This window comes from Salvia miltiorrhiza, chromosome 2 (genome assembly GCF_028751815.1).
Source record: "Salvia miltiorrhiza cultivar Shanhuang (shh) chromosome 2, IMPLAD_Smil_shh, whole genome shotgun sequence".
NCBI classification, from domain to species: domain Eukaryota; kingdom Viridiplantae; phylum Streptophyta; class Magnoliopsida; order Lamiales; family Lamiaceae; genus Salvia; species Salvia miltiorrhiza.
This window is the reverse complement of record NC_080388.1, coordinates 65,920,561-65,932,775: the sequence shown is the minus strand read 5'-3', so window position 1 is coordinate 65,932,775 and position 12,215 is coordinate 65,920,561. Positions and strand designations below refer to the sequence as shown.

The 12,215-nt window shown below is 33.8% G+C and overlaps 1 long non-coding RNA gene across 1 annotated transcript; it reads right to left on the bottom strand.

Moving 5' to 3' along the window:
* Positions 1 to 10,621: 10,621 nt before the first annotated feature.
* LOC131013109 (uncharacterized) lies at positions 10,622 to 12,097 on the bottom strand. Its single transcript, XR_009097583.1, has 2 exons — positions 11,513 to 12,097; positions 10,622 to 10,914 (listed from the first exon to the last, which is right to left on the bottom strand). It is a non-coding gene; the product is annotated as an uncharacterized LOC131013109 (long non-coding RNA).
* Positions 12,098 to 12,215: the final 118 nt, after the last annotated feature.

Here is a 12,215-nt window from a genome sequence, read left to right as displayed (position 1 = left end):
ACATTAGATGGGTAGGAGGGTAGGATCTAATGAGTTTAAGCAATCTTCTAGAAGCGAACCCCTATACTTTTTGTGTAACCGGTGGTTTTAATATTTTGGATCAGAAATTTTATTTATTTGGTCATTCTTTTAATAACATTTATGGTATGGGTTGGTTTTGTGGTCCAAAATATATACTTTTATTTTGTTATTATTAATTTATTATTTTTTCTAAAATAATTTTATGTTACACTCCTTCCGTTCTTAAAACACATATTGATATTTTCTTTTTGATTATTCGTCTTGGAAATGCATTTTTTTATATAAATATACTCTACCTAATCCATTAATTAATACTCTCAATATTTATCATTGTATGTCTCACTCTAATTTCACTTATAATATATTCAATTATCACTTTATTTTTTTTTTTTTGATAAGAAAAGTAAATATTATAGAACGAAAAGGCACCAGTAGTACCAAGAAGATTACAAACTCAGCGGGGATTCATCATTCGACATCCACCTATGAATCCCAACTCCATCATTAACAAAACCAAAAATTCTACCCCAACTCCACACTCTAGCTTTGATTTCTCCTAGCAAGTTTGCACTCTCCCATCTTTTGTTCTCAAATCTACTCTCGTTACGCATTTTCCAAATAAGCCAAGTAGTACAACACCAAAGAGCCATCAAGAGCTTCTTATTTCTTTTCCGGCCACTCAAACTAGTAAAGAACTGGAAGTGCGATGGTACGTCATGTGGCTGCGCCACACTAACTCCGAGCCATTAAAAGATTGCTTCCCATACCTTTGAGGTCTTTGGACAGTGGATCAACACGTGGTTCGTGGATTCCTGACTATGAAAACAGGCGTTACATCCCACCTCGACTTCACACAGCATCACGTTTCTTCTCAAGAGATTGTCACACGTCGGAATTCTGTTCTTCAAAATTCTCCATGCAGTAAGCTTGACTTTGTTTGGTATAGGAATCTTCCACACCTTCGTACTCGTATCAGTTTCCTCCACCGCCTTCGTAGTCACGTTTGCTTGATCTTTAATAGCTTCATAAGCGGACTTGGTTGTAAAGCCTCTCCCGGTGTCGCCACTCCAAGTCCATCCATCCTTGTTACCTGCACTCAGATTAGTACCAGAAACAAGGCTAAGCAACTCCGAAACTCCTTCCCTCTCTCTCTCAAACAACTCTCTTCTCCACCTTAAATCCCAACACCATCCTGTATCAGTCCATTTCCCAACTTCACAGATTGCAGCTTCTTTATTCGCACTCAACTGAAAAAGTCTAGGAAAAGTAAACTTCAAAGGCTTTTGACCAACCCACCACTGGCTCCAGAATTTAAAGATCTTCCCATCCCCCACCTTTGGCTTCAAATTTTGAACAAACCAAAAATTGCTCGCCCCTCCCGCCGCAGAAACGATCTTCGGCCACCACCCATCTCTAAATCTACCTTTCCCCACGTTTTCCAGACCTGTCTCTCCCCACTCAACCTCACCATAAATAGACCTAACAATTTTAGCCCAAAAAAGGTCCCTTCCAGTAAGGTACCGCCACAACCATTTAACGACTAGTGCCTGATTAAACCACTCAATATTTTTAAGCCCCAAGCCTCCTTCATCTTTTGAAGCACAAAGCACCTTCCACTTCACCCAAGCAATCGCACTTTTACTAGCACCCCCTCTCCACAGAAAATTACCAAGTAAAGCATTTAAAGAACTCACAATTGATTTTGGTAAACAGGTAAAAGAGAGCTGGTAAATCGGTATGGATTGAAGCACAGCCTTCACCAAGGTCACACGGCCCGCGAGAGAGAACTTCCCATTTTTCCACGAGTCGATTTTCTTTCTCACCTTCTCAACCAAGTAATTCCAATCAGCAACCTTTTTGCCCTTGCTGCCCACTTTAATACCGAGGTAATTGAAAGGTAAGGAGCCCACATCACATCCCAAAACAGCCGCCATCCTCTCGATCTTACCATCCTCGACCCCAATTATCACTTTATTATTACAATAAAAATGAGTCTTTATTCCATTCACCACTCACAGCACACTAACTCAATTTTCTTAAAACTTGTGTCATTCTCAAATAAGTATGTATTTTATGATTGAATGACGTATTATAACTAGTACGCTCATTCGTGCTATGCACGACGGAATCGAATTAAATGATATTTTAAATAAATAAATATAAATATTAAATAAAAATAAAATATAAATAAATGTAAAATATGGTTTAAAAATAAAATATCAATTACTTAATAAAATCTCGATCGAATTTAAAAACGTAATTTTGAACTATGTATAAAGTTAGGGATGTTAGCGAATCGAATCAAATCGAATATCATTAGATTCGATTCATATTCATAAAAGTAAGAGTGGATTTTGAAAATAGCCACTTTTATATAGTAAAAATAAATTTTACCCACTAATATAAAAACTTAAAAAAATACCCACATTGACCATTTTACCCTTACATATAAATTTTTTACAAATACCCACGAATTCACAACCAGTGAATTCACAACCAAAATAAATTTTGGTTATGAATTCAAGCTTTAAAACTCGAATTCACAACCGAATAACAAGTATTGGTTGTGAATTCAAGTTTTAAAGTTTGAATTCACAACCGAAAAACTTGAATTCACAACCAATATTTTTTCAAGTTGTGAATTCACAACCAATAAAACTTGAATGCACAATCAACACTATTGCAATTGTGAATTCACAACCAACGCCGATAATTTAGTTGTGAATTCATAAACTTGTTTGTGAATTCAAGAACATTTGTACAAAATTGAGCGATTTTCATCAATTTCTTCAATCTGTGATCCAATATACATAGTATTCAATCAAAGCAAAGCTTATGCAGAAAATTTATTACATTTCCTTTCTTGAAACGAAATACATCGCTTGTAAACATCGAAAATCCCCAAAATAAGAAAAATTTAAAAAAGCCCCAAGTTCATCTCAAATTAGGGCACGATTTCCCCAAATCAGGAAACTAAATCAAAAACTAAATCAAAAACCAAATCAGGAAACTAAATTAGGCCAGGCTCGCTTCACACCGACCTTCGGCGGACTTCACGCGGTCGTTGTACGCCACGCCACCTCCGGCTCGTAGCGGTCGGCGCCGGGAGAAAGTAGACGACGGCATGCTTCTCCAGACTGCGCGGGCGCTGCAGATCCAGCGGCGATGCAGATCCAGGCCCGCGGCGATGCAAATCCAGGTCGACGGCGTGGTGAAGGACGGGGCGGCGCGGTCCAACGAGGATCATCCTCCGCCGCGAGATCATCCGCTACGGCAACTTCGTGGAGGCCGCCTACTGCTCCTGCAACATCGACCCCTCCTCCTCCTCCTACGCCTCCTGCCACTTCTCCAAATCCCACCCCCTCTCCAGCTCTGGCTTCCCCGCCACCAGATAGCGCGTCACCCGCAACCTCACCGCCACCTCCGCCATTCAACTGCCGCTTGGAAGAGAAAGATCGAGAGAAGAGAGAAGAGAGAGGGCGTGTATAGAGAGAGAGAGAGAAGAGAGCGGGTAGAGAGAGAAGAGAGAGAGAAAAATGAGAGAATGAAATGAAATTAGGGTTTGCCTATTTATATAGAAGGGTAATTTAGTCCTTTAACACAAAAAGTGGGTATTTTTTTATGTTTTTATTTGAGTGGGTAAAATTTATTTTTACTATATGAAAGTGGGTACTCTTATATATTAACACTAAAAGTAATTGTATATTTGAATCAATATTTAAATATTTTTCGAATCATATTTACTATTTGTATTCAAATTCGTACACTAATTCACGAATACTCAAACCGAATCGAATATTTGTTTCATTTTTTTACAAGTGTATTTTAATCAAATAAATATTCGATTCAAAACTTCTTATTATTCGATTCGACTTCCTATTGTTTGAATATATTCAATTCACGGTTTTGATTGAGAAAAATTCTAAAATAATATTTCAAATAAAACACTCTTCCTTGAATTATATTTGGAATCAAAAGTCTTATTAAAACTTTGATTGTTATCAGTGTTGTTCATTTTTATTTAAATAAGTATTCTTTTTGTTTAATTTACTTCATATTCTTTTATTATTTATTTTAGAAAAATATAAATATTATATATATATACATATATATATATATCGAATATTTTCGAATACCGAATCGAATATTATAAATTCATAATTATCGAATCGCATTTAACAATTAATCGAATAAAAAATTGTATTTATATTCGAATATATTCGATAATTCGAATATCGAAAGTTTGAATCGAATATAAAATTGAACCAAAATTATTTGATTCATTTTCATCCCTATATAAAGTGTAATGATGATTATATTTCTTAAACAATTTTAAATTATTTTATAATGAAAATCAATATACACATTATTATTATTATAGAGTATTCCACATAATAATAAATAACTAATATTTTTATACACAAACATAAATAAAAAAATTGTAACATCTTAACAAAGAGAAAGAAAATAAAATATTTTAAAATTTTAATAACATATTCGTTTTAAATTTATTTTTGATGATTTTTATACCATATTATTGATCTTGTTACTAACTTAAACTTATGATAAATATTGAATATTTTTTCACAGATCAAATTTGATGATATTAAGAAAAGAATTAAAATTATGAAAAGATAGAGAGAAGAAAACAACGAAAAAATTGATGGGAGAAGAGAGAAAAAGTAGAGAAAAAAATAAAAAGAGAAAATTTCACTTTTATATACTCCCTCCGTCCACCAATTCAAGGCCTAGGGCAAGTGTAATTTACACTTGCCCTAGGCCTTGAATTGGTGGACGGAGGGAGTATTATATAGATAACATTGTTAATACAAAGTCAACGGTATACAAATTAACAATGCCATATTGAAATTGCAAAACACTTCAAGAAGTGGGAATTATCACTTTTAGCCATTTTTCATAAAAACATAAGTTATATATCCCCTCCTTATGAAACATAAGTTAAACAACCCTTTTTAACTTAAAAGACTAGAGTGCCCTTTGACTTTTCAATACTTTTATTTCATACTTATATTATATTTTTATTTAAACTTTATATATAAATAAAACAATAGAAAATCAACAATTTTCTACCTTCTCATTCACGTCTGCAACGTAGTAATAGGGCTGGGATTTTTCACACCAAAGTGACGCTTGGAATTCACGTCCGCCAGCCGCCAAGTCATCGTCGGCGTCCACTCCAGTCGCAGTCAGCCACAGCCGCCAGCCGCAGCAACAGCCTCGCCGTCCAGCAGCAGAAGTCGCGGCGAACAGGAGCCAGCGAACGGCCGTCCGCGTCGCCGCCAGCAGCACCAGTCGGCGCCACCGATCGCCGCCGTCCGCGTCGCCGCCAGCAGCAGCAGTCGCGCCACCGATCGCCGTCGTCCACATCTCTCTCTATCTCGGGTCTCTCTTTTGCTCTCTCTCTCTCTCTCTCTCTCCACCAACCCATGAACCACTATTAATGTCCATCTACGAAAATAGCTATATGAAGCTATATCTTTTGTAGGGAACAAATTACTTTTGAAATACATACTTGATTGAGTCACATGACGAATATATGATTTGTTAATGACAAAAAGGTTTTAGTATTTGATGACATGCAAATACCTTTCCAAAATTATGATTATAAAGTAGTTAAAAAAGGTTTATCGTGATAATATTGAAAAAAAATAGGGTTTTTCTTCACTACTCGGTCGTGTACTCGATCGTGTACTCGATCGAGATTCTTCATTACTCGATAGAAGCCACGTGACGAATACATGATTCGCTAATAAAAAAAGGTTTTAGTATTTCATAAATGAAAGTACCTTTACAAAAGCATGATTATAAAACAATGTTTATTGTGATAATATTGGAAAAATTTCGTGTTGCTCTTCACTACTCGGTGGTGTACACGATCGAGTTTTTGATTACTTGATGACAATTTGTTTAATTTGATTTTGTGTTGTAATATCAATCATTGGTAGACTGTAACTACTCGATGGTGTACTCGATTGAGTTCACCACTCGAGTAGACGATCGAGTACTCCATCGAGTAGACGATCGAGTACTCCATCGTGTACACGATCGAGTACTCCATCGAGTAGTTACTAGAAACTGTTTCTCTTGTTTTTTTTATTCGTTGATGCTAAATAGTTGTATTTTCTATCTAATATAATTACAGATGTCGTCGTGGCAACGTATTATTATACGACACAGTGGTCGTTGGCATGGAAGAATAGGTGATGCAGAACATTGTTGGCGCTAGCGTATATCCCCTCCCTCAATCTGTCGAGATAATAGGTGATGCAGAACATTGTTGGCGCTAGCGTATCTCTCGTGATCACTAAGACGCCCAATTGTTCCACCTTTGAATGTTTGAATAGTAGATTTGCCACCAACAGCCTTCAATGTGGTTCGTATCTCTTCAAATATAGTGTTCCGTACATAGAGATTAATAGCACGAGTTTCATAAATCAAAGACGGTCTCTTCCACCTATAAGGTGCCTGCAATATCAAAATAAAAAGATTTAGCATCAATAAACCAAAAATACAGAAGAATAAACATAAAAAAAAAATCATAATATGGTGAGTACTCGGTCGAGTACTCGGTCGAGTACTCAATCGAGTACTCGACCGAGTACTCGATCGAGTAACCTAAACAAAAGCCTCAAATCAAATTAAAAAGATTTAGCATCAATAAACCAAAAATACAGAAGAATAAACATAAAAAAAAAACTCATAATATGGTGAGTACTCGGTCGAGTACTCGGTCGAGTACTCGATCGAGTAACCTAAACAAAAGCCTCAAATCAAATTAAAAAGATTTATCATCAATAAACCAAAAATACAGAAGAATAAACATAAAAAAAAAAACTCATAATATGGTGAGTACTCGGTCGAGTACTCGATCCGATATCATGCACTATTTCAACGTACCATCGTGTTGTCATGAATATTCCAACATTATCAAACATACTTCATTTCAAACCAACAATCAAGCATACAACAATGGTCGTTCAAAAAACAAACATCAAATTCTAAAACATACAAACTCTAATTATATACATATTTCTAAATAAAAATATGAATTCAATAGCAAATTTCTAGTTTTCGTACCGGTGGAAGTAATGGAGGTTGTGTTTCCTCATCATGGGGATGGTCGGAATCCGTTTCGCTCATTTCAACGAAGTTAACGGCGGCGGCGCAGCTTCGAGCCCTAGTTCGTGAAAAATGGCAGCGTCGACGGCTGAGCTTCGAGCCCTAGTTCTCGATTAAATCGGCGGCTGGGCTTCGGCAGCTTCGACGGCTGGGCTTCGGCGGCTTCGTCGGCGGGCTGACGGTTCCGGCGCGCGACGACGACGGGCTGACGACGCTGAAATCGCGCGACGACGGGCTGACGACGGGCTAACGCGCTGAAATCGCGCGACGACGAGCTTCGAGCCCTAGTTCTCGATTGAAATCGGCGGCGACGACGGCGGGCTTGGCTGGGCTTCGACGGCGACCACGGCGGGCTTGGCTGGGCTTCGACGGCGAAGGCGGAGTTGCGGCTGCGACGGCTGGCCTTCTTCTTTTTCTTTGAACTCAGTACAGCGCCGCCCCTTCTTTTTCTTTGAAGATGAAAAGACGTAAATTCAATTGAGAGAGAGAAGAGAGGATTGTAATTGTTTGTGTATTTTGTGAGAAAAAAATAAAAAATAAATAAGGGTATAATAGTACTTTCAGCAAAAAAGGGTTGTTTAACTTATGTTTCATAAGGAGGGGCTATATAACTTATGTTTCATAAAAAAGGGGCTATAAAAAGATTTGTCTCCTTCAAGAACTACTCTATTATTGTTCTTGATAAGCTAGTAAACACACGCAACTCCTTCAAAAATGTATATAAATGTGTACCAGTAATATTATTTTACAAAAAATATTATATTTGGTATTGTATGTGAGCAATTATCGCTCTCATTTAGTTCATATTAATATTATATATTAATATTTTTTTTGTTTATACATTTGTTTTAATTCTAATATCTTTTATACCAACAATTGCTCCCAAATGGTGCGCACATGCAATATGCATCATAACATTCTTCTTATTTCATATACAAATATAATCCTATATATAATAGCAAAATAAATCTTATCCTACGTGCCATCGTATAATCACTTCATTCTAATTTTCCTCAATTCTCATTCATTCTTATTTATTTATATATTTCAAATCAATTTTTTTTACATTATAGCAAAATAAATCATATCCTACATGGCATCGTATAATCACTTCATTCTAATTTTCCTCAATTCTCATTCATTCTTATTTATTTATACATTTTTAATCAATTTTTACATTTAAAACTATTAAATAATCATATAAATTTATAGATAAATTCTATATATACTATTAAATAATCGTATAAAACTATTTTGATAAAGTCTGTACTATTAAATAATTGTATAAAACTATTAGATAAATCCAACATATCCATTTAATTATAAATCCTACATATTATCCATTTGATTATCGGAACCCAGCCAAATTAAAGCAAAATAAATCTTATCCTACGTGGTATCGTATAATCACTCCATTCTAATTTTCCTCAATTCTCATTCATTCTTATTTATTTATATATTTCTAATCAATTTTTACATTATAGCAAAATAAATCATATCCTACGTGACATCGTATAATCACTTCATTCTAATTTTCTTCAATTCTCATTCATTCTTATTTATTTATACATTTTTAATCAATTTTTACATTTAAAACTATTAAATAATCATATAAATTTGTAGATAAATTCTATATATACTATTACATAATCGTATAAAACTATTAGATAAAGTCTGTATATTAAATAATTGTATAAAACTATTAGATAAATCCAACATATCCATTTAATTATAAATCCTACATATCCATTTTGATTATCGGAACCCAGCCAAATTAAAACACATTAGCACTTTGAGGGTCCATTCCACAATAGGAATCCTTATACCCACTTAATTGAGATTGTTACAAGTGTGACTAAAACTTAAATAAAGTATACCAATAAATTAATCCACGAAAAACAATCAATTCAAATGTTAATTCATTTTTTAGAAAATATATTCTTCAACTAAATGTTATAAATAAATAAAATACATGCATATGCCCAATCTATCTATATATATAATAGCAAAATAAATCAAATCCTACGTTTATATAATCACTCTATTTTTATTTTCTTTAATTTTCATTCATTCTTATTTTTTTTCTAAATTTTTAATCAATTTTCATATCTAAAAAAAAATTATATTTGTATTTTATTTTATTATATGATATTAGTTTAAGTTTATCACATCATACTCACAAATTAATTAATATGTATATATATAATACGTTTATATATAGATGTATTTACTTAAATAATTAACTATATATATATATATATATATATATATATATATGATTGAATATGATTTCAAATTTAACGATGTTGTTTAAAGTTTGAGAAATGTCAATTCATTTTTTAGAAAATATATTCTTCAACTAAATGTTATAAATAAATAAAATACATGCCTATGCCCAATCTATCTATATATATAATAGCAAAATAAATCAAATCCTACGTTTATATAATCACTCTATTTTTATTTTCTTTAATTTTCATTCATTCTTATTTTTTTTCTAAATTTTTTATCAATTTCCATATCTAAAAAAGATTTATATTTGTATTTTATTTTATTATATAATATTAGTTTAAGTTTATCACATCATACTCACAAATTAATTAATATGTATATATATAATACGTTTATATATAGATGTATTTACTTAAATAATTAACTATATATATATATATATATATGATTGAATATGATTTCAAATTTAACGATGTTGTTTAAAGTTTGAGACGAGATTGTTCTCATAACTTAATTATAATTTCACAAATTCTAGAGAAAATGATACTCACAAGTAAGTTATAATCTTCAAGCTCCATACAAGATGATGTTCAAAATTCAGATGTGATATTTCAAACTCCAAAGAATATGATTTTCAAAATTTTGACGTTCAAATGTTATATGTGGTCTTTAGAGCTTCATATGATTATCTGGTTTTATTAGGTCCATATGAGATGATACTCAGATGACATATGTTTAGTTAAATTATTTCTTATCCGTCAAATTTAAAGAATTTGAACAAACTTAATACTCCTTCCGTCCCCCAAACATCTTCCTAAGAGGGGATGACACGAGTTTTAATAAAAGTTAGTTATGTATTTGATAAGTGGAGAATGGGTCCCGCAAAAAGTGAAATTATAAGAGTGATAGTTAGTGAAAGTGGAGAACGAGTCCCATAAAAAGTGAAATTGTAAGAATAATAATTAGTAAAATTGTTTCCAAAAATAGGTTAGGAAGATGTTTTGGGGACGAACCAAAATAGAAAAAAAAAAAAAAAAAAAAAGGAAAATGTTTGAGGGATTGAAAGAGCAAATATTATCGATATACGATTAACAGTAGATGCGACACATCAATCGTACATCATATCATACTTTAAATTTATATTTTTTTTTCTTCTAAAATCTTCAATCCCACATCAACTGTCACACCCCAATTCTTGAAGGAATAAATATAATCGAGGTGCAACTAATTCATAGAAATAAACAAGGAACAACCTTATTAAAACCCGAATAATAAGATAACGAGTCGGGCTAGGCCCCTTTGGATCACAAGTTTTGTTTCATGCTTCTGACAACCAACATTCATTGGCATAAATTTAGTAGTGAAGAGTCTAAGCTCGGTCAGGTATATCATTTGAAATTTCACATGAAGATCTTAAGTTGGGAAAACAAAAGACTGATATGAGTAATTGCTACAGCGGAAGTCTAACATAGGAATTTATCTCTAGCCTCAGCTCCGTCCCGTCAGCACCGGCCAGCCAACCTGAAAACATTTGAAAGTATTTTTGGGCTAAGTACTAATGTACTTAGTGGGCATGCATTTTTTGAAACATCTCATATTTTAATAAAGACAGTTTATCCAATCATACTTGACATGACTTAGAAGGTTTTAAAGAGAAATAACTTCTAAGCATGTTAAAACATTTTCTTTCATTTGTGCGCACATGTCACACTCCCTTTCCGTTACTCGCTGTGATCCCGGACCTTTTAGCCACCGACGGATCCATTACTCCTGCTTTACTTGGACTGAGGGCGTAACCCAGCCAAGTTCCCATTTGGGACCCAATGCTCCGGAACACATCCCGTCGAGCACCCTTATAACGCCTCATACATGATTAGTGCCCGATGGAGATCAACCCACCAGGTCAGCTAATAGGTGTACACAATTCTCAAATAACGTGTTAGGTCAAGAGAGAACCTCGATCGATTCATTATTGCGAGCCTTAAACAGAGCAGAGTGCACATAAACATTTTATTGGATAAACAGTTTTCATTACATTAAATAAACAATTTGCAGTTCATTGAAACATTTAGAGCTTAATAACTCAATCATACTTTGTACATTTGGAAAGTAAGCCCACCTGGATAGGCAAAGCCTGAAGATCATAATCACATAATCTCGTCTTGGGAAAGCAGCGCTAATCCCCTTGGTTCATAAAGCCTACAAGAAATTCTATTCTTAATAGGTCTCCTTGAATCTAATCTTAAGTCATGGTGTAGTGCTTAATATTCTATGATTCACTTAGCCGGGTTTTCAAAATTTAATGAATAAATAATTGAAAACATTTCTCTTGAGTTAAGAACACCAACAATATTCTTACTCGTCTTTCTTTAATAATTGGATTTAATGAAAACCAATTTAAATCATGATGCAAATGCATAGCTCATTTCATACTTTAATCATATATATGAAATTACTTAAAATATACAAATAATAATAATATAATATTATTATGCATATTACCTTTAAACAATTAATCAAACTAATGATAGTCCAATTAAACAAGTAGTGTAGCTCATTTTAATAAAATTCTAATAGTTAAGGCCCAATCCCTTTTTAAAATCTGCAGTCCAAATATTTAATAAAAGTCAGGCCTGGCAAATAAAAGAACACAGCCCAACACATTAAAATAAAACTCGGCCCAGCAGAGAAATAATTTGGCCCATGACAGAGCCCAACACCTAACCCTTCTCTTCAATTCACCTTAATACTCTCTCTCTCACCACTCTCATCGGCTCCCTCTCTCCTTCTCGCCACTCTCTCTCCCTTCCTCTCATCTGACG